This window comes from Musa acuminata, chromosome BXJ3-9 (genome assembly GCF_036884655.1).
Source record: "Musa acuminata AAA Group cultivar baxijiao chromosome BXJ3-9, Cavendish_Baxijiao_AAA, whole genome shotgun sequence".
In the NCBI taxonomy this organism is placed as follows: domain Eukaryota; kingdom Viridiplantae; phylum Streptophyta; class Magnoliopsida; order Zingiberales; family Musaceae; genus Musa; species Musa acuminata.
This window is the reverse complement of record NC_088357.1, coordinates 40145549-40169669: the sequence shown is the minus strand read 5'-3', so window position 1 is coordinate 40169669 and position 24121 is coordinate 40145549.

Genomic DNA, 24121 nt, shown 5'->3' with positions numbered 1-24121 from the left:
TATTTATAGGGTTTCTAAACCCTAACTCCTAATAGGACTCGTACTCAAGACTCCTATTCCTTTACAACTCCTAATGCTTCTCTAAGGACAACTCCTAATAGGACTCACATTCAAGACTCCTATTCCTTTACAACTCCTAATTCTTCGCCAAGAGACAAACTCCTAACCCTAGCCGACCTCTTCACTGTTGAATCTCGTATTTTGATAATGAAACTACTTGATATATGTTTATGATTTAATCTGCGTTTTGAGTGACGCAGGATGCTTTGATCAGGATGAGACAATTAAAGCAGGAAAATCATGTTGTGCCGGAGGAACATGTCAGAAGATTGGACGTCGGGCCGGTGGATCGGTCGACGTATCGACAGAAGGCTTCGGGCCGTGGACTCGGGCATCGGGCCAAGAAGAGCGGGTATTGTGCCAAGGATATCGGAGTTGCGGAGTCAACTGGCCGATTGGGCAATAGGCTACAGGAAAGGACGATGCGTCGAAGAATCGGACGAAGCGTCGAGGGACCAATGACATGCCGGACAACTTGGTTAATTGCTTAGGATTAATTGTCTCGATCGAAGTTTGTTTACATGTGCAGGATTAACTACGATGAAAGTTAGACAAGCAGCAGGAGTTGCGCCGGAGTCAAGATCATGATCACGTTGGGAGTTCGAGAGTTCGACGGAAGTTCGGACGGTCGTCGGAGGTTCTGCGAGAACAGATCCGAGAAGTCCAGAAGCTTGCCAAGTGAAGCTCGTTGGAACTCGCCAAGTGGATCGTCGCAAAGTCCAGGAGTTTGCCGGAAGTCCGCAGAAGCATCACCGAGGGTTCATCGGATGATCGACGGAAGTTCGCCGGAAACTCGCCGGAAGAAGCGATTGACGCACCGAAGCAAAGCTGCAGAAATTGTCTTAGATCTAATCGTAGTTAGCACGTTGATTAAGTTGGAAAATGGGAGGTGATCCCATTAGCTTAATCTTGGGGCAATTGGGCCCCTGAAAGACTGGAATTGGGCCGAATGGAGCTAACCATTCGGACCCTGATTGCACCAGGAGGTGCAACCGCCTAGGCCAGGAGGTGGCACCGCCTGGGCTAAGCCTCCCAGCGAGACTGGGCGGTGCAACCTCCCCAGCCAGGAGGTGGCACCGCCTGAGCTCAGTCTTCGAGCAAGACTGGGCGGTGCAACCTCCCTGATAGAGAGGTGGCACCGCCTGAGCTCGGTCTTCGAGCTCTGGCAAAGAGGTGCAACCGCCTCAGTCAAGAGGTGGCACCGCCTGGGCTCAGTCTTCGAGCTCTGCCAGGCGGTGCAACCTCTCCAGTCAGGAGGTGTAACCGCCTGATCCCAGAATTCCGGGATTTGATCGTTTTGAGCTCCAAATTTGAATTGGGTTGGGGCCTATAAATACCCCACCCATTCAGCACTGAGATAGCAAGAACTTACCCGAAATCTTGATCTTTTCAGTGGTTCTTAGAGCTCAAAACTGCTAGTTTTCCTCCTCCTTCTGTTCTTCAAGTTTGAGTTGTAAAGAGAGGAGAGAAAACATCTGTAAGGGTTGTCTCCTAAGCCCGTCAAAAGGAGTGAATCTGTAAGAGGGTAGTTGGCCTTCGCCTATTAAAGGAAGGCCTCTAGTTGACGTCGGTAACCTCATCGGTGGAGGAAGCCAAAAGTGGAGTAGGTCAAGACTGACCGAACCACTCTAAATCTCTAGTTTGCGTTTATTTTGAGCACTTTATCATTACTGCAAACCTCCTACATAGCTACTGCTCTCTGCGCTTTTACGAACGAGTTCTGTGCAGTTTACGTTCACGTCTTGATTCCATCTACAAACTGCAAACTGTCTCTCTGTGCTTTTACGAATGAGTTCTGTGCAGTTTACGTTTACGTCTTGATTTCACTTACAACTGCAAACTGTCTTCTGCGCTTTTTTACGAACAAGGTTCTGTGCAGTTTACGTTTACGTCTTGATTTCATTTACAACTGCAAACTGCCTTTTGCGCTTTTACGAACAAGGTTCTGTGCAGTTTACGTTTACGTCTTGATTTCATTTAGAACTGCAAACTGTCATCTGCGTTTAGACGCAAACTGCGTTTAGATGCAAACTGCGTTTAGACGCAAACTGCGTTTAGACGCAAACTGCGCTTAGACGCAAACTGTGTTTAGACGCAAACTGTGTTTAGACGCAAACTGCGCTTATACGCAATCTGCGCTTAGACGCAAACTGCACTTAGATACAAACTGTGAATCAGCTTTTGCATCATAATAGTTTCTATCGAACGAACGCAGCTTTCGGTTTTAATCGCTGTAAATTTTTCGCTGCACTAATTCACCCCCCCCTCTTAGTGCTCTCGATCCTAACAATTGGTATCAAAGCGGGGTATTTCTCATTTCGGATTTACACCCGAGAGAAATGGCTCTTCAAGAGGGCTTTTCGGTCTTTCATCCACCGTTCTTTAACGGATTGGACTACACTTATTGGAAAACTCGAATTAGAGTTTTCTTGATTTCTCTAAATCTGGATTTATGGAATATCGTTGAAAACGGTTTTCAACTTCCCTCTAAATCGATGAACGAATGGTCGGATTTAGAGAAGAAGTATTTTTCTTTAAACGCAAAGGCTATGAATGCCTTATTTTGCGATTTGGACAAAAATGAGTTCAATCGGGTTTCTTTGTGCGAAACGGCTTTCGATATTTGGCGCACTCTTGAAATCACGCACGAGGGAACTAGTAGAGTCAAAGACTCGAAAGTTAATATTTTACTACATGATTTCGAGCTTTTTCATATGAAACCAAGTGAAACCGTTGTTGACATGTACACCCGTTTTACGGATGTCGTCAATGGTTTAAAATCACTTGGTAAAAGCTTTTCGGATTTTGAACTCGTTAACAAAGTTTTGCGCTCACTTTCTAAAACTTGGGATTCAAAAGTAACTGCTATTCAAGAATCAAAAAACTTGAACCAATTTCCACTTGAAAAACTAATTGGTTCATTGATCACATATGAAATGACGTGCAATGCACGTGAAGAACTTGAGAACCACCTTCCAAAGAACAGGAAGGATTTGGGACATAGAACATTTGAAGACCACTCGAGCTTAAGCTCAAGTGATGGTGAACTTAAACTACAAATGAAACAAAAATTAAAAAGTAAAAAGAACGGAACTACTTGCTTTGAACGCAAGAAGAAGAACAAAAACTAGGATGAATCGAGCTCCTCCGAAAACGAGGAGAAAATCAAAGGCGAGGTGGCAAACTACGCCTTTACGCCTTTCGACGCTAAGGTAATCAAAATGCCTTTAATTTACTTCAAAATTACATGATGTTCTTCATGATGCATTTTTCTTTTTCTTTAAATTTTCTTGAAAATTACATTTTTTAATTTAATAATGTAAATGCAAATTTATGAATTGATATGTTTGCTATCACTAATGGTTGCTATCACTGATGCTGATATGTTTGCTATCACTAATGATGATATGGTTGCTATCACTGATGCTATGATTAGGCCATACTTGCATCACTAAGAAATATATGATTGCTATCATTGCTATGATTAGGCCATACTTGCATCACCATGTAATACATGATTGCTATCATTGCTATATGCCCTATATCAAGATATCAAACAAAAATTTACTTCGTACGAGCTGATATCTTACCATGTGATGCAATGCTACACTTAAATATTCGAAATGTGTACATCATGAAATGATATCAAAATCTTGCTTCACAGTTTTACATGTCGATATCATGCCATATGATGAAATACAAGTGATAAATTCATTTATGATATCATGTAAATCACTTGAATTATGAATGAGTTTTTTTTTTTTGTGTTAAAAGAATCACTTAAAAAGAAAATGCTTTTCCCATCTTATCGAGATTAATGATTTCATGATATTGTGTGAATCTCGAAATTGATTTTGATGAAATAGTAATAACGTTATTCATGTTATGAATCTTAAAAAAGATAATATGCTTCATGTGATAATATGAATACATGAAACACTTATGATATTCCGTGTATTCATAAAATATTTATCTCATCATCCAATAACTCTTCTTGATATTGCTTATGAGATGAAATGAAATAATGCATGAAAAACAAATGAGAAGTCAATGATCATGCATAATAGGATGTAATGAATTCTGACATTTAGATACCATCGTTTGAATATCCATGATTATGTTGCCAAAATGATATATCATGAATGCTTGAATATCATGTTTGATATGCTCATGATGATGATTGATTTTTCGGTATCGTGCATAAAAAAATGAAATGTAATGTTAATGAATTTGTGCATTGAAACTATAATGATGCACAAATAAGAATGATTACTTACCTTTGTCATAATTTAGAAATTGATGTAAAGGGTTTTTTCCCTTCTTTTTGACAATGACAAAGGGGGAGATAGATTGCTAGCACAATTCAAGAAAAAGGCAAAAATTACAAAAGAGAAGAAATTGCTATCTTGAACATCACCGATAATTGCTAGCTTGAAATGTCAAGAAAATGCAAAAACTTGTTTATTTTCTTGCACATCTAAAGAGAAGATGCAAATGTAACACTTGCCAAATTGTTTGCTTGCCTCATGTAAAACATTATCTCTTGCTAGTTTGGCATTTTGCTAGCTTGCACTTTGCAATGAAAGCAAAAATGACACTTCTCAAAAGAGAAGAAAGAGCTTGTTATCTTGAACATCACAAGCTTGCCAAACAAAAATTGCAAAAGTGCTATCTTGCCTATCTCAAGAAGCAAAACTTGCATATCGTAAAAATTTGCTAGCTTGCAACTTGCATATTTCAAGAAGCAAGAGTTGCCTTCTTGAACATCTCTAAATTGCTAGCTTGCAAGTTCTAAAATGTTGCAACATTACTAGCTTGCATGTTATAAAAGTGCTATCTTGTATGCTGTAAAACTTGCATATCTAAAACTTGATAGCTTGAATGTTCTAAGCATGATGTAACATTTGCTAAATTTTCCGGCTTCAAAACTGCATGATGATAAAACTTGATATTATGTTTTTCATGCAATAAGTTGAACCAATATCACAAACACTTGATTGTGGTACTTCTCATTTTTGTTGATGACAAAGGGGGAGAAGTATTTGATGACATGACATGCATAAGTTTATGCATAAGATCATGATAACGTGTTGTAAGTATTCATGATGAATATTGCAATGACTTGAATTCAGTTTGAATTCAAGGTTCTATCAATATGGCATATTGATAGGGGGAGTTTGTTTAAACTCCAGGAGTTAAGTTTAACTCCGTCATCAAGTAGTTGTCATCATCAAAAAGGGGGAGATTGTTGAATCTCGTATTTTGATAATGAAACTACTTGATATATGTTTATGATTTAATCTGCGTTTTGAGTGACGCAGGATGCTTTGATCAGGATGAGACAATTAAAGCAGAAAAATCATGTTGTTCCGGAGGAACATGTCAGAAGATTGGACGTCGGGCCGGTGGATCGGTCGACGTATCGACAGAAGGCTTCGGGCCATGGACTCGGGCATCGAGCCAAGAAGAGCGGGTATTGTGCCAAGGATATCGGAGTTGCGGAGTCAACTGGCCGATTGGGCAATAGTGCTAGTCATAGGTGCCCAGCAAGCCAATCACGTGAGTGATGGCACGTGTGACTTGATACAGAATCTTTTTGCTTATTATATTTTGGCGTATATCACTTTATAACTATTGCATAAATGCATATATATATTGTGATGTCCTTGGATTTGTGCAATGGGAATCGGATCGTGATGAGATCACAATAATGAGATCGATTCACCTTTAAACACATATCCTAAATAATCCCGGTCATAGGTTACTCGAGAGGGACATCGTGATAACCGGATAGACTGGTGTGCTGTATACCCGTCCATATGTTGGATGCAGCTGGTCTCATAGCTGCTCGTGTAGGGACACTAGGGATACAGTACAGGTGCTCATTGGAGAATGAGTTCACTGATTGATCCGCTTACGGAATGCTGGATGGTTGATGATGCCTTATTGTCAGACAACGATTCCGTAGTCCTAGTGGTGTATCTGGTTCTTAGACTTGAGACACCAAGGATGTCCTGTATGAGTGCTCCACTCTTTGATACCAGACTTATAGGTTTGGCTGTTCCCAGATCTAGTACAGCTGGTCATTGGGAGTGGTAGTCGACCTTACGAGGGCTATTGAGTGTCGATAGAGGATCATCCACTCTCGGTATCATGAGAGGAATATCCCATGTGTTCTTGCTCAGACAAATCCCTGGCCAGGGTCATTCGGGTTGAGAGAGAAAGAGTTCTCCGGGAGAATCCGATTAGAGCGAGACTCGAGTAGAAACCGTATGGGTCTGACAGCACCATGCTCGATATACGGTCTCTGGGATATTAGATGGATGAGGGACTATAGGTACATGGTAATTGAGGACAGACAGGTCCAATGGATTGGATTCCCCTGTATCGTTTGGGGACTACGGCGTAGTGGCCTAGTACTTCCGTAGTCGATGAGTCGAGTGAATTATTACAGAGATAATAATTCACTTAGTTAGAAGGAGTTCTGACAGGTATGACTCACGGCCAGCTCGATATTGGGCCTAGAGGGTCACACACATATGGTAGGCATTGCGATGAGTAGAGGTTCGGATATGAGATATCCGACGGAGCCCTTGTCTTATTGGATGCAGATCCAATACCCACTAGGGAAAGGACCCATTAGGGTTTTGACACGGGATCTCTATAAATAGGAGGGATTCACAGCCTCATAGGCTAGAGTCTTTGCTTGCCCTTCCTATTCTCCTCTCCCTCTCCACCTCAGAGAAGGCCTGGAGTTTTGAGGAGCATCGTCGCAACCCTGCTGTGTGGATCACCGCTAGAGAGGAGGACGCTTGACCTCCTTCACCCCCTCCTAAGGATCTGCAAGGAAACAGGGATATACGATCTCCCTAGGTAACACAATCTCTATACGCAGTTTTGTGTTTTGCGGATTTTTGCGCACCAATCTTCGCACGACGACGAACATCTTTTTGGGAATCGGGGATTTTGTTTTCTTGTTCTTCCACTGCGCATATGATGTCGCCCCCCTATGATTTCCCAACAGTGGTATCAGAGCCAGGTTGTTCGTGCGAATGATTGGTTTTTGAACTGCGTGTGTTGTGTTTAGGAAGAATATTGACGTCAAAATCGTTGACGCAAAAGCAAGGAAGGGCAGCAACAGTTGCTGCCCTCGATCTGCATGCCTGCAGCCACCTGCAGCCGCAGCCGCAGCCAGGCAGCACAACGCCGGCGCAGTGCCTGCAGCAGCCGGCCAGCGGTCTGCTTGCAGCAGGTTTGCTGCCGGCGGGGCTGGCAACCCACGGGCAGAGGCGCCGCAGGGCAGCGGCGCCTACCGCCGAAAGGAAGCGGCGCCTGCCGCCGCAGGGCAGCGACGCGCGACGCCTGCCGCCGCAGGGCAGCGACGCGCGACGCCTGCCGCCGCTGCTCCCGCGGGCGAAACCCCCCCACAGGGGCGGCCGCCCGGCGGGGCAGCACCGCTTGCGGAGGCAGCGACGCCCGAAGGGAGAGCCCACCTGCAGCGGCAGCGCCGCCAGCGAGCGTGCCGCCTGCAGGCGAGGGCAGCGCCCTCGCCCCGCCGCACAGGCCGCCGCCAGCAGGGTGGCGGCGGCGGCAGCGGCAGCAGAAAGAGGGAATTAGGGTTTTCTGGGAAAAAGACAATTTTGCCCCTCGGAATTTGAGAAATTCCAGTTTCTGTCTTTTGTCCAAATTACGAAAATACCCTTAGGAATTGAGAAATTCCCTATATATCCCTGATTTCAGAAAATATTAATTAATTAAAAGGTTTAGTTGATTATTATTTTTATTATTATCTAGTAGTCCTACATGATGATGATTATTTATACATGTGATGTATGATGAGTGGACGGATGATCATGGACCGTGTGATGTGTGTACTTGTGATTATTATTATTGAGGTCTGCGAACCTCCATTATATTTCTCGTTTATTGTCGGGCCTGCGTGCCTATGATTAAGTTGTAATCACATGAGGAGGCGCAGCGGGAGCGTGGAAGCCATAGCGGGACCCACGAGACGGACGATCGTGATGCATGAAGATGCATCAAGATGTCGACGGAACCAACGAGGACGAGATGGACGATCACAAGGCATGGAGATGCACCGTTGCACACATAGATCTTGATGTGAGTGATTAGGCCTACTGGCTCGGGCCTAATCATATTAGGTTGTGGTCCATGATCATCTGGTGTGATTGCTTATACACATACTAGATATGTATATATATTTGCATGCGATGTAGATATATATTAAATATGCATATGTGTGACATGTCATATTAGGAGACCAAATCATAGAAACATCTCTCGATAATATTAAGTCGGTAAACGTGAGGCAATTAGATTGACCCACGTGGCCTTCCATCGTTATGAGTAGGAACCGAATCCCGGTGTAGGTTGAGTTGGTCGAGTCCCTCGAGACTCACCTATATCGCGATTCGCTATCTTGCTTACGACATAGAGATGTCACCGGTGACCTGAGGGCATGATATGCTTGGTCGAGTCCCTCGAGGGTATATCATCAAATCAGACTCATCTTGTAACGAAGGTGTTGACTTAACCGAGCATCATGGTTGGTCGAGTCCCTCGAGGCCATGGTGATTCGGAGGCCGAACAGGACGGGAATCACAAGGAGTTGTGATCGGCAAGAGTTGTCTACCTTTTAGGCTTAGTGTGATTGGTCGAGTCCCTCGAGGTTACACTAAGACGCTGATTGGATCCTGATCCCCACTAGAAGTCTGCCGGAGACTTCCGTTTCACGTGCTGAGGGTGTCGCGTGACTCGTTAGTAAAATAGTGGGAGCATATTAAGATAGAAGTCCATATCTTGATAGTTTATTTCTTGCAAAATCTGCATGTTATTCATTTTTGCTACATCTTTATTTTCAGAAAATGTCGCTTTCAAATCCCTTACGTGGCATACTTGATGTCAACCGCCTCACTGGTCCAAATTATACGGATTGGCTCCGTAACTTGAGAATTGTTCTCACAGCGGAGAAAATCGTGTACGTCCTTGATACAGTGATGCCTACGCCCGAAGAAGGGGCAAGCGAGGATGAGATCGCTCGCTACGTGAAGTACATTGATGACTCCACTCTTGCTCAGTGCTATATGTTGGGCTCTATGACTCCAGAGTTACAGAGACAACATGAAAAGATGGATGCCAGATCCATTCTCCTACATGTCCGTAAATTGTTTGAGGAACAGGGAAGGACTCAACGATATGAGATATCCAAGAGCCTTTTCCGCGCTAGGATGACTGAGGGGACACCGGTTCAGAACCATGTCCTAAAGATGATTGAGTGGATAGAGAAACTCACAGGTCTAGGAATGGTCCTAGAGGATAACTTGTGTGTGGACATTGTGCTTCAGTCCCTACCAGATTCCTTTTCACAGTTCATAATGAACTTTAATATGAACAAGCTTGAGGTGACTCTCCCAGAGCTCCTCAATATGTTGAGGGAGGCAGAGAGTACTATTAAGAAAGAGAAGCCAGTTCTCTACACTGGTGAGACCAGAAAGAAAAGGAAAGCAGAAAGGTCCCTTAAGAAGGGAAAGGGCAAGGGCAAACAAGGTAAAGCAAAGGTTGCTAAGAAAGACCCAACAAAGGACAAAGGCCAGTGCTTCCACTGTGGTAAAGATGGGCACTGGAAGAGAAACTGCAAAGAGTACCTTGCAGAAAGGGCGAAACAAAAGCTTGATGAAGCTTCAGGTACATTCATGATCGGTCTCCATTTGTCAGACTCTTATGATAACACATGGGTATTAGATACCGGTAGTGCTTATCATATATGTAATTCATTGCAGGTTCTGGCAAGACCTAGGAGACTAGAGAGAGGCGAGATGGACCTCAAGATGGGTAATGGAGCAAAAGTTGCTGTTTTAGCTGTTGGCGAGGTCGCCCTACATCTGCCTAGTGGAGCTTTTATTGCATTAGATGCATGTTATTTTGTTCCTTCTATTATCAAAAACATTATCTCCATTTCATGTTTAACAGTTAGTGGATATAAATTTGTTTTTGAGAACAATGGTTGTTCGATATTATTAGATGATAAGATCATCACGAAAGGAACATTGCATAATGGTTTATTTATGTTAGACACCACTCCACATATCATGAATATAAATGTGTCCAAAAGGAAACGAGATGAGTTGAACAGTGCATACCTGTGGCATTGTAGGCTAGGTCACATCCATGAAAGAAGGATTCAAAAGTTGCTAAATGATGGATATCTAGATCCATTCGACTATGTGTCATATGCAACTTGTGAGCCTTGCATTCGTGGAAAACTGACCAACTCTCCATTTAGTGGAACTGGAGAGAGAGCCACTGAGTTGTTGGAACTCATACATAGTGATGTATGTGGACCCATGTCAACTCATGCCATTGGAGGTTACTCCTACTTCATTACATTTACTGATGATTTCTCAAGGTATGGATATGTGTACTTAATGAAGTACAAGTCCGAGGCCTTTGAGAAATTCAGAGAGTATAAGAATGAGGTGGAGAACCAGACTGGAAAGAGTATCAAAACTCTTCGATCAGATCGAGGAGGTGAGTACTTAAGTACAGAGTTTACTCACTTCCTCAAGGACCATGGGATATTATCCCAATGGACACCTCCTTATACACCTCAGCTCAATGGTGTCTCTGAAAGGAGAAATCGTACATTATTAGATATGGTACGGTCCATGATGAGTTTCGCTGACCTACCCATCTCATTCTGGGGATATGCCCTAGAAACCACAGCTTACCTTCTGAACAGAGTTCCAACTAAGTCGGTGGTGTCTACACCATATGAGATATGGAAAGGGAAGAAGCCTGATCTTAAAGTAGTTAAGATTTGGGGCTGCTCTGCCCATGTTAAAAGACACAACCCCGATAAGTTAGAATCAAGGACAGGGCGATGTAAATTTGTGGGATACCCCAAGGAAACTTGTGGGTATTACTTCTATCATCTCGAGGACCAAAAGGTCTTTGTAGCTAAGAGAGCAGTGTTCCTTGAGAAGGAACACATTCTTGACGGAGACAGTGGGAGAATGATAGAATTGAGCGAGGTTGGAGAACCAAGCTCAAGCACCACTCTACAGCCCGAGTCTGTTCAGGTATCTAATACACAAGTTTCAACTTTACGCAGGTCTGATAGAGTATCCCATCCTCCTGAGAGATATGTGGGACATATTAGAGCAGAGGATGTAGAGGATATTGATCCTCAGACCTACGAGGAGGCTATTATGAGTATAGACTCCGGGAAGTGGAAAGAAGCCATGAATTCTGAGATGGATTCTATGTACTCCAATAAGGTTTGGAACCTAGTTGATGCACCCGAAGGTATTGTACCCATCGGTTGCAAGTGGATCTTTAAGAAAAAGATCGGAGTAGATGGAAAGGTAGAGACCTATAAAGCAAGGCTAGTGGCTAAGGGGTATCGTCAAAGGCAAGGTGTTGACTACGACGAAACTTTCTCACCCGTAGCAATGCTAAAATCTATCAGAATTCTATTGGCTATTGCAGCACACTATGATTATGAGATCTGGCAGATGGATGTGAAAACCGCATTCCTCAACGGGAACCTGGAGGAGGAGGTGTATATGATGCAACCTGAGGGATTCGTGTCCAAGAACTGCCCAGATAAGGTGTGTAGGTTGCTTAGATCCATTTATGGACTAAAGCAAGCTTCCCGAAGTTGGAACATAAGATTTGATGAGGCAATCAGATCTTATGACTTCGTTAAGAACGAAGATGAGCCTTGTGTATACAGAAAGGTAAGTGGGAGCGCTATTAGCTTTTTGGTGTTATATGTGGATGACATCCTCATCATTGGGAATGACATAGGAATGCTATCCACAATAAAGGCTTGGTTATCTAGACACTTCTCCATGAAGGACTTAGGGGAAGCATCCTATATCTTGGGGATTAGAATCTATAGAGATAGATCCAAGAGGATGCTTGGCTTGTCCTAGTCTAGGTACATAGAAACCATTGTCAAAAGGTTTGGCATGGAAAATTCCAAAGGGCAAACATGAATATGATACCTTATGCCTCAGCAATAGGATCTATCATGTATGCCATGCTATGTACTAGGCCTGATATAGCGCATGCTTTGAGTGTCACGAGCAGGTATCAGGCGGATCCAGGCTTGGAGCACTAGAAAGTAGTAAAGTGTATCCTTAAGTACTTGAGAAGCACTAAGGATTGTTTACTAATATATGGAGGTAATAGCCTTAAGGTTGAAGGCTTCACTGACTCAAGTTTTCAGTCTGATGTCGATGATAGCAAGTCGAATTCAGGGTATGTGTACACCTTGAATGGAGGAGCAGTGTGCTGGAAGAGTTCCAAGCAAGATACCACTGCTGACTCGACCACAGAGGCGGAGTACATTGCTGCATCAGATACAGCAAAGGAGGGAGTCTGGGTGAAGAAGTTCATCACAGATTTGGGAGTCGATACAGATAGCGACAAGTCGACTTCCTTGTATTGCGACAACTATGGGGTGATTACTCAAATAAGGGAACCCGGGTCTCATCAGAAGTGTTCTGAGGAGGTTCCAGCTTATAAGAGAGATCGTAACCCGAGGAGATGTAGTAGTGGAAAGAGTTCCATCCGAAGATAACATTGCAGATCCACTGACAAAGCCGTTGTCTCATTTTGTCTTTGAGCGTCACAGGAGTCTGATGGGGATCAGACACATAGGTGATTGGCTTTAGGTCAAGTGGAAGATTGCTAGTCATAGGTGCCCAGCAAGCCAATCACGTGAGTGATGGCACGTGTGACTTGATACAGAATCTTTTTGCTTATTATATTTTGGCGTATATCACTTTATAACTATTGCATAAATGCATATATATATTGTGATGTCCTTGGATTTGTGCAATGGGAATCGGATCGTGATGAGATCACAATAATGAGATCGATTCACCTTTAAACACATATCCTAAATAATCCCGGTCATAGGTTACTCGAGAGGGATATCGTGATAACCGGATAGACTGGTGTGCTGTATACCCGTCCATATGTTGGATGCAGCTGGTCTCATAGCTGCTCGTGTAGGGACACTAGGGATACAGTACAGGTGCTCATTGGAGAATGAGTTCACTGATTGATCCGCTTACGGAATGCTGGATGGTTGATGATGCCTTATTGTCAGACAACGATTCCGTAGTCCTAGTGGTGTATCTGGTTCTTAGACTTGAGACACCAAGGATGTCCTGTATGAGTGCTCCACTCTTTGATACCAGACTTATAGGTTTGGCTGTTCCCAGATCTAGTACAGCTGGTCATTGGGAGTGGTAGTCGACCTTACGAGGGCTATTGAGTGTCGATAGAGGATCATCCACTCTCGGTATCATGAGAGGAATATCCCATGTGTTCTTGCTCAGACAAATCCCTGGCCAGGGTCATTCGGGTTGAGAGAGAAAGAGTTCTCCGGGAGAATCCGATTAGAGCGAGACTCGAGTAGAAACCGTATGGGTCTGACAGCACCATGCTCGATATACGGTCTCTGGGATATTAGATGGATGAGGGACTATAGGTACATGGTAATTGAGGACAGACAGGTCCAATGGATTGGATTCCCCTGTATCGTTTGGGGACTACGGCGTAGTGGCCTAGTACTTCCGTAGTCGATGAGTCGAGTGAATTATTACAGAGATAATAATTCACTTAGTTAGAAGGAGTTCTGACAGGTATGACTCACGGCCAGCTCGATATTGGGCCTAGAGGGTCACACACATATGGTAGGCATTGCGATGAGTAGAGGTTCGGATATGAGATATCCGACGGAGCCCTTGTCTTATTGGATGCAGATCCAATACCCACTAGGGAAAGGACCCATTAGGGTTTTGACACGGGATCTCTATAAATAGGAGGGATTCACAGCCTCATAGGCTAGAGTCTTTGCTTGCCCTTCCTATTCTCCTCTCCCTCTCCACCTCAGAGAAGGCCTGGAGTTTTGAGGAGCATCGTCGCAACCCTGCTGTGTGGATCACCGCTAGAGAGGAGGACGCTTGACCTCCTTCACCCCCTCCTAAGGATCTGCAAGGAAACAGGGATATACGATCTCCCTAGGTAACACAATCTCTATACGCAGTTTTGTGTTTTGCGGATTTTTGCGCACCAATCTTCGCACGACGACGAACATCTTTTTGGGAATCGGGGATTTTGTTTTCTTGTTCTTCCGCTGCGCATATGATGTCGCCCCCCTATGATTTCCCAACAGTGGTATCAGAGCCAGGTTGTTCGTGCGAATGATTGGTTTTTGAACTGCGTGTGTTGTGTTTAGGAAGAATATTGACGTCAAAATCGTTGACGCAAAAGCAAGGAAGGGCAGCAACAGTTGCTGCCCTCGATCTGCATGCCTGCAGCCACCTGCAGCCGCAGCCGCAGCCAGGCAGCACAACGCCGGCGCAGTGCCTGCAGCAGCCGGCCAGCGGTCTGCTTGCAGCAGGTTTGCTGCCGGCGGGGCTGGCAACCCACGGGCAGAGGCGCCGCAGGGCAGCGGCGCCTACCGCCGAAAGGAAGCGGCGCCTGCCGCCGCAGGGCAGCGACGCGCGACGCCTGCCGCCGCAGGGCAGCGACGCGCGACGCCTGCCGCCGCTGCTCCCGCGGGCGAAACCCCCCCACAGGGGCGGCCGCCCGGCGGGGCAGCACCGCTTGCGGAGGCAGCGACGCCCGAAGGGAGAGCCCACCTGCAGCGGCAGCGCCGCCAGCGAGCGTGCCGCCTGCAGGCGAGGGCAGCGCCCTCGCCCCGCCGCACAGGCCGCCGCCAGCAGGGTGGCGGCGGCGGCAGCGGCAGCAGAAAGAGGGAATTAGGGTTTTCTGGGAAAAAGACAATTTTGCCCCTCGGAATTTGAGAAATTCCAGTTTCTGTCTTTTGTCCAAATTACGAAAATACCCTTAGGAATTGAGAAATTCCCTATATATCCCTGATTTCAGAAAATATTAATTAATTAAAAGGTTTAGTTGATTATTATTTTTATTATTATCTAGTAGTCCTACATGATGATGATTATTTATACATGTGATGTATGATGAGTGGACGGATGATCATGGACCGTGTGATGTGTGTACTTGTGATTATTATTATTGAGGTCTGCGAACCTCCATTATATTTCTCGTTTATTGTCGGGCCTGCGTGCCTATGATTAAGTTGTAATCACATGAGGAGGCGCAGCGGGAGCGTGGAAGCCATAGCGGGACCCACGAGACGGACGATCGTGATGCATGAAGATGCATCAAGATGTCGACGGAACCAACGAGGACGAGATGGACGATCACAAGGCATGGAGATGCACCGTTGCACACATAGATCTTGATGTGAGTGATTAGGCCTACTGGCTCGGGCCTAATCATATTAGGTTGTGGTCCATGATCATCTGGTGTGATTGCTTATACACATACTAGATATGTATATATATTTGCATGCGATGTAGATATATATTAAATATGCATATGTGTGACATGTCATATTAGGAGACCAAATCATAGAAACATCTCTCGATAATATTAAGTCGGTAAACGTGAGGCAATTAGATTGACCCACGTGGCCTTCCATCGTTATGAGTAGGAACCGAATCCCGGTGTAGGTTGAGTTGGTCGAGTCCCTCGAGACTCACCTATATCGCGATTCGCTATCTTGCTTACGACATAGAGATGTCACCGGTGACCTGAGGGCATGATATGCTTGGTCGAGTCCCTCGAGGGTATATCATCAAATCAGACTCATCTTGTAACGAAGGTGTTGACTTAACCGAGCATCATGGTTGGTCGAGTCCCTCGAGGCCATGGTGATTCGGAGGCCGAACAGGACGGGAATCACAAGGAGTTGTGATCGGCAAGAGTTGTCTACCTTTTAGGCTTAGTGTGATTGGTCGAGTCCCTCGAGGTTACACTAAGACGCTGATTGGATCCTGATCCCCACTAGAAGTCTGCCGGAGACTTCCGTTTCACGTGCTGAGGGTGTCGCGTGACTCGTTAGTAAAATAGTGGGAGCATATTAAGATAGAAGTCCATATCTTGATAGTTTATTTCTTGCAAAATCTGCATGTTATTCATTTTTGCTACATCTTTATTTTCAGAAAATGTCGCTTTCAAATCCCTTACGTGGCATACTTGATGTCAACCGCCTCACTGGTCCAAATTATACGGATTGGCTCCGTAACTTGAGAATTGTTCTCACAGCGGAGAAAATCGTGTACGTCCTTGATACAGTGATGCCTACGCCCGAAGAAGGGGCAAGCGAGGATGAGATCGCTCGCTACGTGAAGTACATTGATGACTCCACTCTTGCTCAGTGCTATATGTTGGGCTCTATGACTCCAGAGTTACAGAGACAACATGAAAAGATGGATGCCAGATCCATTCTCCTACATGTCCGTAAATTGTTTGAGGAACAGGGAAGGACTCAACGATATGAGATATCCAAGAGCCTTTTCCGCGCTAGGATGACTGAGGGGACACCGGTTCAGAACCATGTCCTAAAGATGATTGAGTGGATAGAGAAACTCACAGGTCTAGGAATGGTCCTAGAGGATAACTTGTGTGTGGACATTGTGCTTCAGTCCCTACCAGATTCCTTTTCACAGTTCATAATGAACTTTAATATGAACAAGCTTGAGGTGACTCTCCCAGAGCTCCTCAATATGTTGAGGGAGGCAGAGAGTACTATTAAGAAAGAGAAGCCAGTTCTCTACACTGGTGAGACCAGAAAGAAAAGGAAAGCAGAAAGGTCCCTTAAGAAGGGAAAGGGCAAGGGCAAACAAGGTAAAGCAAAGGTTGCTAAGAAAGACCCAACAAAGGACAAAGGCCAGTGCTTCCACTGTGGTAAAGATGGGCACTGGAAGAGAAACTGCAAAGAGTACCTTGGGCTAAGCCTCCCAGCGAGACTGGGCGGTGCAACCTCCCCAGCCAGGAGGTGGCACCGCCTGAGCTCAGTCTTCGAGCAAGACTGGGCGGTGCAACCTCCCTGACAGAGAGGTGGCACCGCCTGAGCTCGGTCTTCGAGCTCTGGCAAAGAGGTGCAACCGCCTCAGTCAAGAGGTGGCACCGCCTGGGCTCAGTCTTCGAGCTCTGCCAGGCGGTGCAACCTCTCCAGTCAGGAGGTGCAACCGCCTGATCCCGGAATTCCAGGATTTGATCGTTTTGAGCTCCAAATTTGAATTGGGTTGGGGCCTATAAATACCCCACCCATTCAGCACTGAGATAGCAAGAACTTACCCGAAATCTTGATCTTTTCAGTGGTTCTTAGAGCTCAAAACTGCTAGTTTTCCTCCTCCTTCTGTTCTTCAAGTTTGAGTTGTAAAGAGAGGAGAGAAAACATCTGTAAGGGTTGTCTCCTAAGCCCGTCAAAAGGAGTGAATCTGTAAGAGGGTAGTTGGCCTTCGCCTATTAAAGGAAGGCCTCTAGTTGACATCGGTAATCTCATCGGTGGAGGAAGCCAAAAGTGGAGTAGGTCAAGACTGACCGAACCACTCTAAATCTCTGGTTTGCGTTTATTTTGAGCACTTTATCATTACTGCAAACCTCCTACATAGCTAGTGCTCTCTGTGCTTTTACGAACGAGTTCTGTGCAGTTTACATTCACGTCTTGATTCCATCTACAAACTGCAAACTGTCTCTCTGTGCTTTTACGAATGAGTTCTGTGCAGTTTACGTTTACGTCTTGATTTCACTTACAACTGCAAACTGTCTTCTGTGCTTTTTTACGAACAAGGTTCTGTGCAATTTACGTTTACGTCTTGATTTCATTTACAACTACAAACTGTCTTCTGCACTTTTATGAACAAGGTTCTGTGCAGTTTACGTTTACGTCTTGATTTCATTTAGAACTGCAAACTGTCATCTGCGTTTAGACGCAAACTGCGTTTAGACGCAAACTGCGTTTAGACGCAAACTGCGCTTAGACGCAAACTACGTTTAGACGCAAACTGCGTTTAGACATAAACTGCGTTTAGACGTAAACTGCGCTTAGACGCAAACTGTGTTTAGACGCAAACTGCACTTAGACGCAAACTGTGTTTAGACGCAAACTGCGCTTAGACGCAATCTGCGCTTAGACGCAAACTGCACTTAGATACAAACTGTGAATAAGCTTTTGCATCATAATAGTTTCTATCGAACGAACGCAGCTTTCGGTTTTAATCGCTGTAAAATTTCCGCTGCACTGAGGCGGTTGCACCGTGTTAGGACTCTAGCTTGGAGAGTCCTAATTGAGAGGGACATTCATGTAAAAATGTTAGGACTCTAGCTAGGAGAGTCCTAATTGAGAGGGACATTCTGTTAGGACTCTAGCTAGGAGAGTCCTAATTGTGAGGGGCATTCATGTAGGAGGTTTTTTCTTAGAGAAGAATTAGGAGTTGTAAGGGAATAGGAGTCTTGAGTAGGAGTCCTATTAGGAGTTGGTTAGAAGTAAGAGTCTTAAGTAGGAGTCCTATTAGGAGTTAGGGTTTAGAAGCCCTATAAATAGCCATGTATTCCTTCTCTTTTCTTAAGCAATAGATGAATCTTTTCTGCAGCCTTTGAGCAGCAACTTGGAGGGAGGAACCCCTATAGAGTTCCAAGGAGGCCGATCCCCTAAAGAGATCAACCCCAAGTTTAGAATCTGCAAGGGTTCTAACACCTGGTATCAGAGCAGCGTTCTTGGCGTCTCGCTGCCCTTCCACAGCCATCCATCAACCCTCTACAACCATCCAAAGCAATTCCCACAATTGCTTAAAAGATCGTCACCGAATTCCGCCATCATCTCCACCACCGCGGATCATCCTTTGATCTCCCCGTGAATTGCAACAGGTTCTGGTTTCCTACCTTACTACTGCTGCAATTTAGTTATCCTTATTCGAAAATCCAAAAAAAAAATTGTTCCTATATTGCTGCATAAACTTTTCGTCACAAAGTTTTCATCTCTACGACGAAAGATACATTGCAGAATTCCAGCCGCATAGCACCATCTGTTTGATCTTGCTACTATGCTTTTTCTATCCAAATTTGTACAAAATTTTTATGACATCTTTGACACTTCCTAACAGTGGATTTCCCTTTTATTTCATCAAAAAATTCTCAATATAAACTACTGATCTTTTATGTCCAATCTGCTGCACTTGAATTGCAGAATTCAAGCCGCATAGCACCATCTGTTTGATCTTGCTATTGTGCTTTTTCTATCCAAATTTCTACGAAATTTTTATGACATCTTTGACACTTCCTAACAGTGGATTTTCCTTTGGTTTCATCGAAAAATTTTTAATATAAACTACTGATCTTTTATGTCCAATCTGCTGCACTTGAAAATCTATGCTGCAGAAAATTTCAGCTGCATATCGTTACCTTAACCCATCTATTTGCAATCTTTTTTGAATGAAATTTCTTATACACTTCATAGATCACCTTGGCTTCCATCTAAGATTGATCTATTAAGAAATTCATCTCTAAAAACGATTTTATGTTGCTGTAAATTTTCATCATAACCCGCTGAAATTTTTCGACGATAATTCTACAATTGCAACTTGCACCAATTTCCTTACTATTATACTGCCGAAATTTTCTTGATTAAATTAGATATCCTTACTGTCATATAAACTGTGATTTTGCTATCAATTCTCTCCTCAATTCTCTCAAGTTTTTGGTGGAAATTACGTCGAGAAACCGTTGTTTCTTCGACGACAATTCTACTCTTACAAGACAGCACATACTAGCTGCAACTTCCACGGATTTCTGTCAAACCTTTGCTACCATCTACCACAGATCCAAAACTTTCATCCACAGCCCTAAAACTCTACTAAACCACACCCTCAAACTGCACCCAAAACAAGCCTAAACCGCAGCCTACATCCACCAATCCACCAACACTTTCGACCATCACTTCTCTCAACCTATACATGCCTTTAACCCAATAGCAAAAGAGGGATCTTAACATCATTGATTTGGGGCCATATACTATGGCATCTAAGGAGACAATCAATGCTAAATTTGAAGCCTTGGAGGCGCGAATGGAGGATAAGATTCGGACGCTCTTTACCGAACTCAGATTGGGCCGACCACTAAGCCCGAAGAAATCATATCAAGGAGAGAGCTTTGCCCAATCACACCAAGCCCGAAGAGATGACTTTCAAGGGAGGGTAGGCTCTATGACCAACCCCAACTATCCATGCATGAGAGTGGACTTCTCTAGATGGGAAGAAGGAGACCCGATTGGTTGGATCTCGCGCGCGGAGCGATATTTTCGGTACCACAAAACCGCGGATGTATCTATGGTGAAAATTGCAGCTATACATCTTGAAGGGGATGCTATACAGTGGTTTGACTGGTTTGAATATACTTATGGAGTCCTTTCATGGCGACAATTCAAAGAAGGACTGCTGATTCGCTTCAGACCAACCGATTACGAGAATATTGACGAACAACTAGCAAAGATCCGACAAATCTCCACCATTCAGGAGTACCAAACCAGGTTTGAAAGGTTATCTAATCAAACTCATGATTGGTCTCAAAAATAGCTATTGAGGACCTTCATTGAGGGCTTGAAGCCGGAGATCCGAGGAGAAGTTAAAGCGCGACAACCGTATACGCTTATGGCAGCCATCTCTTTCGCACGACATCAAGAGGAGCAATTGAACCATGAAGCTCGGAGGACTAGGGTCGCTCCTCAACCAGTAATATTGAAGCCCTCAGCCCCCCTACTGTCAACCAAGTCTCTGCACCAAAGAGGTTAACAGGAGAAGAGCTTCGGGAGCGATATGCGAAGGGGTTATGTTGGCATTGTGACGAGCCGTGGAGCCGTGAGCATCGCTGTAGTACAGGGGGACTTCTTATGATTGAACCGATAGAAGAAGAGGTCATTGAACATCCAAAAGAGAGCCTTGAACATGAAGAAGAAGATGCAGAAGAAGAGCCACAACCGACCGAAGTTACGGTACATACACTAGCTAGCTACTCAAACCCGCAAACGATGAAAATTGGAGGCCTTCTCAAACAACAACCAATCACTGTTCTCATCGACACGGGCAGTACTACTAACTTCCTAAATAGTAAGCTTGCTGTTCAGATATCATTACCTATCAAGAATCACTGCAGGTTTGATGTTAAGGTCACCGACGGACGGATTTTGAATTGTGATCATAGGCGCTTGCAGGAGAAACTATTGCTGCAGGACCAAGAGATAATTGCAGATTTCTTCCTTCTCCCTCTTAACAATCATGAGGCCATGCTCAGAATTAAATAGTTGACGACATTAGGTGATATTTCTTGGAATTTTATGAAACTAATTATGAAATTTTACAGTAAGGAGAAACAGGTGACATTGCACGGGAAACGTGGGGGCGACATAACAACGATTTGCACACAACAAATGGAGAATGTTTTGCATAAAGCATGCAGCGGCTTTTTGGTACAACTTGAGCAGCAAACTAAGGGAGAGCCAACAGAATTTGAAGATCCAAATCTACTTCCTTTGCTTGCTGAATTTTTAAATATATTTGACGAACCACGCAACCTACCTCTTACCTGTCGGCATGATCATTGTATAATGATTCTTCTAAGCAAATCTTCAGCAAATGCTCAGCCATATCAGTATTCACATCTCCAGAAGGATGAAATAGAAAGGATTATAAAAGAGATGCTCGAAATAGGAGTTATTCGGCTAAGTTGCAACCTCTACTCTTCGCCGGTGCTACTTATACGCAAGAAGGACGGAACAAGGCGAATATGTGTTGATTACCGAGCTCTCAATGGCATAATCATCAAGGACAAATACTTTATTCCAATAGTAGATGAATTGCTAGATGAAAGGGAGCACAAATCTTTACAAAGCTGGACCTTTGATCCGGGTATCATCAAATACGAGCATACGAAGAAGACATACGGAAAACCACCTTTTGAACACACAACAACCACGAATTTTTGCTTTCTTCAACAAAAGGTGGAATATCTTAGGCATATCATATCAGAGGAAGGTGTGGCAGTGGACCCCTTCAAAATTGGAGCAATGCAAAACTGGCCGACCTCGAGAAACATAAAATTGCTATATGGCTTTCTGGGTTTAACAGGCTACTACCGTAAGTTCGTGAAAAACTATGGAAAGATCAGTGCACCACTTACTTCCTTACTAGAAAAAGATGTCTTCCAATGGTTGGACAGAGCCTCCGCTGCCTTCGACAAACTTAAGGCAGCCATGACGACGATGCCGGTGCTAACACAACCAGATTTCAACTGACCCTTCATTATTGAGGCCGACACATCTGGGGTCAGAATTGGAGCCATTCTCATGCAAGATGGTCGACCACTCGCATACACTAGCAAGGCATTATCTCCCTCTGATCAAAATATGTCAACATATGATAAGGAGATGCTCGCCATTGTGCGCGCAGCAATGAGGTGGAGATTGTACTTGATCAGGCGATACTTTCAAATCAAGACCGACCATAAAAGCCTAAAATATCTCTTGGAGCAGAAGATATCTTCCCCCGAGCAGCAAAAATGGGTAACAAAACTTCTTGGATTTGATTTTGAAATAACTTACAAAAAGGGGAAAGAGAATGTTCTTGCAGATGCGCTTTCGCAACTACCCGAGCAAGTTGAAGTTTCGACCGTTTCACTTCCGACCAGCGACTTCCTTGAGGATATTAAGATGGAATGGCAGGAAGATTCAGATACTAGTAAGATTATAAAAAAATTGGAGGAAGCACCAAGCCCCATGGCTCATTACAATTGGGACTCAAAAGAATTACACTATAAGGGACGCATTGTGCTTGTGACAAATTCTACTTGCATCTTCAATAGCAGATTTTGGACAAAGTTATTCTATATGCAGGGTACTAAATTGAAAAAGGGTATGACATATCACCCACAAACCAACAGCCAACCGGAAATTTTAAACAGGTGCTTGGAGACAGCCCAAAGTCACCCACCAAATATGACTACCCAAAGAGAACTCCAGACCCAGCCAAGTGCCATTATTGATCGACGGATCGTGACTCGACGACGACGACCCACTAATGAAGTGCTAATACAGTGGGCGAACCTACCAAAAGAAGATGCCACTTGGGAGAACTATGACGACTTGAAGATCAAATTCCTAGAATTCATGAATCATCAGCCTCGAGGACAAGGCTGATTTGAAGAGGGCGGGTCTGTTAGGACTCTAGCTTGGAGAGTCCTAATTGAGAGGGACATTCATGTAAAAATGTTAGGACTCTAGCTAGGAGAGTCCTAATTGAGAGGGACATTCTGTTAGGACTCTAGCTAGGAGAGTCCTAATTGTGAGGGGCATTCATGTAGGAGGTTTTTTCTTAGAGAAGAATTAGGAGTTGTAAGGGAATAGGAGTCTTGAGTAGGAGTCCTATTAGGAGTTGGTTAGAAGTAAGAGTCTTAAGTAGGAGTCCTATTAGGAGTTAGGGTTTAGAAGCCCTATAAATAGCCATGTATTCCTTCTCTTTTCTTAAGCAATAGATGAATCTTTTCTGCAGCCTTTGAGCAGCAACTTGGAGGGAGGAACCCCTATAGAGTTCCAAGGAGGCCGATCCCCTAAAGAGATCAACCCCAAGTTTAGAATTTGCAAGGGTTCTAACACACCGCTCAGCCAGTGCTCGGAGACCGAGCCCAAGCGGTGCCACCTCCTGTCAGGGGAGGTTGCACCGCCCAGTCTCACTCGGAGATTGAGCCCAGGCGGTGCCACCTCCTGGCTGGGGCGGTTGCACCGCCCAGTCTCGCTCGAAGACTTAGCCCAGGCGGTGCCACCTCCTGGCTTGGGCGGTTGCACCTCCTGGCAGAAATCAGGGTCCGAATGGGTTGATCCATTCGGCCCAATTTGGGTTTTTCAGGGGCCTAATTGCCCCAAGATTAAGTTAATGGGATCACCTCCCATTTCCAACTTAATCATTGTGCTAACTATGATATTTCCTAAGACATTTACTGCAACTTGCTTCGGTGCGTCAATCGCTTCTTCCGGCGAGCTTCCGGCGAACTTCCGTCGATCATCCGATGAACCCACGGTGATGCTCCTGTGGACTTCCGGCAAACTCCTGGACTTGCGATGATTCACTTGGCGAGTTCCGACGAGCTTCTTTGGCAAGCTCAT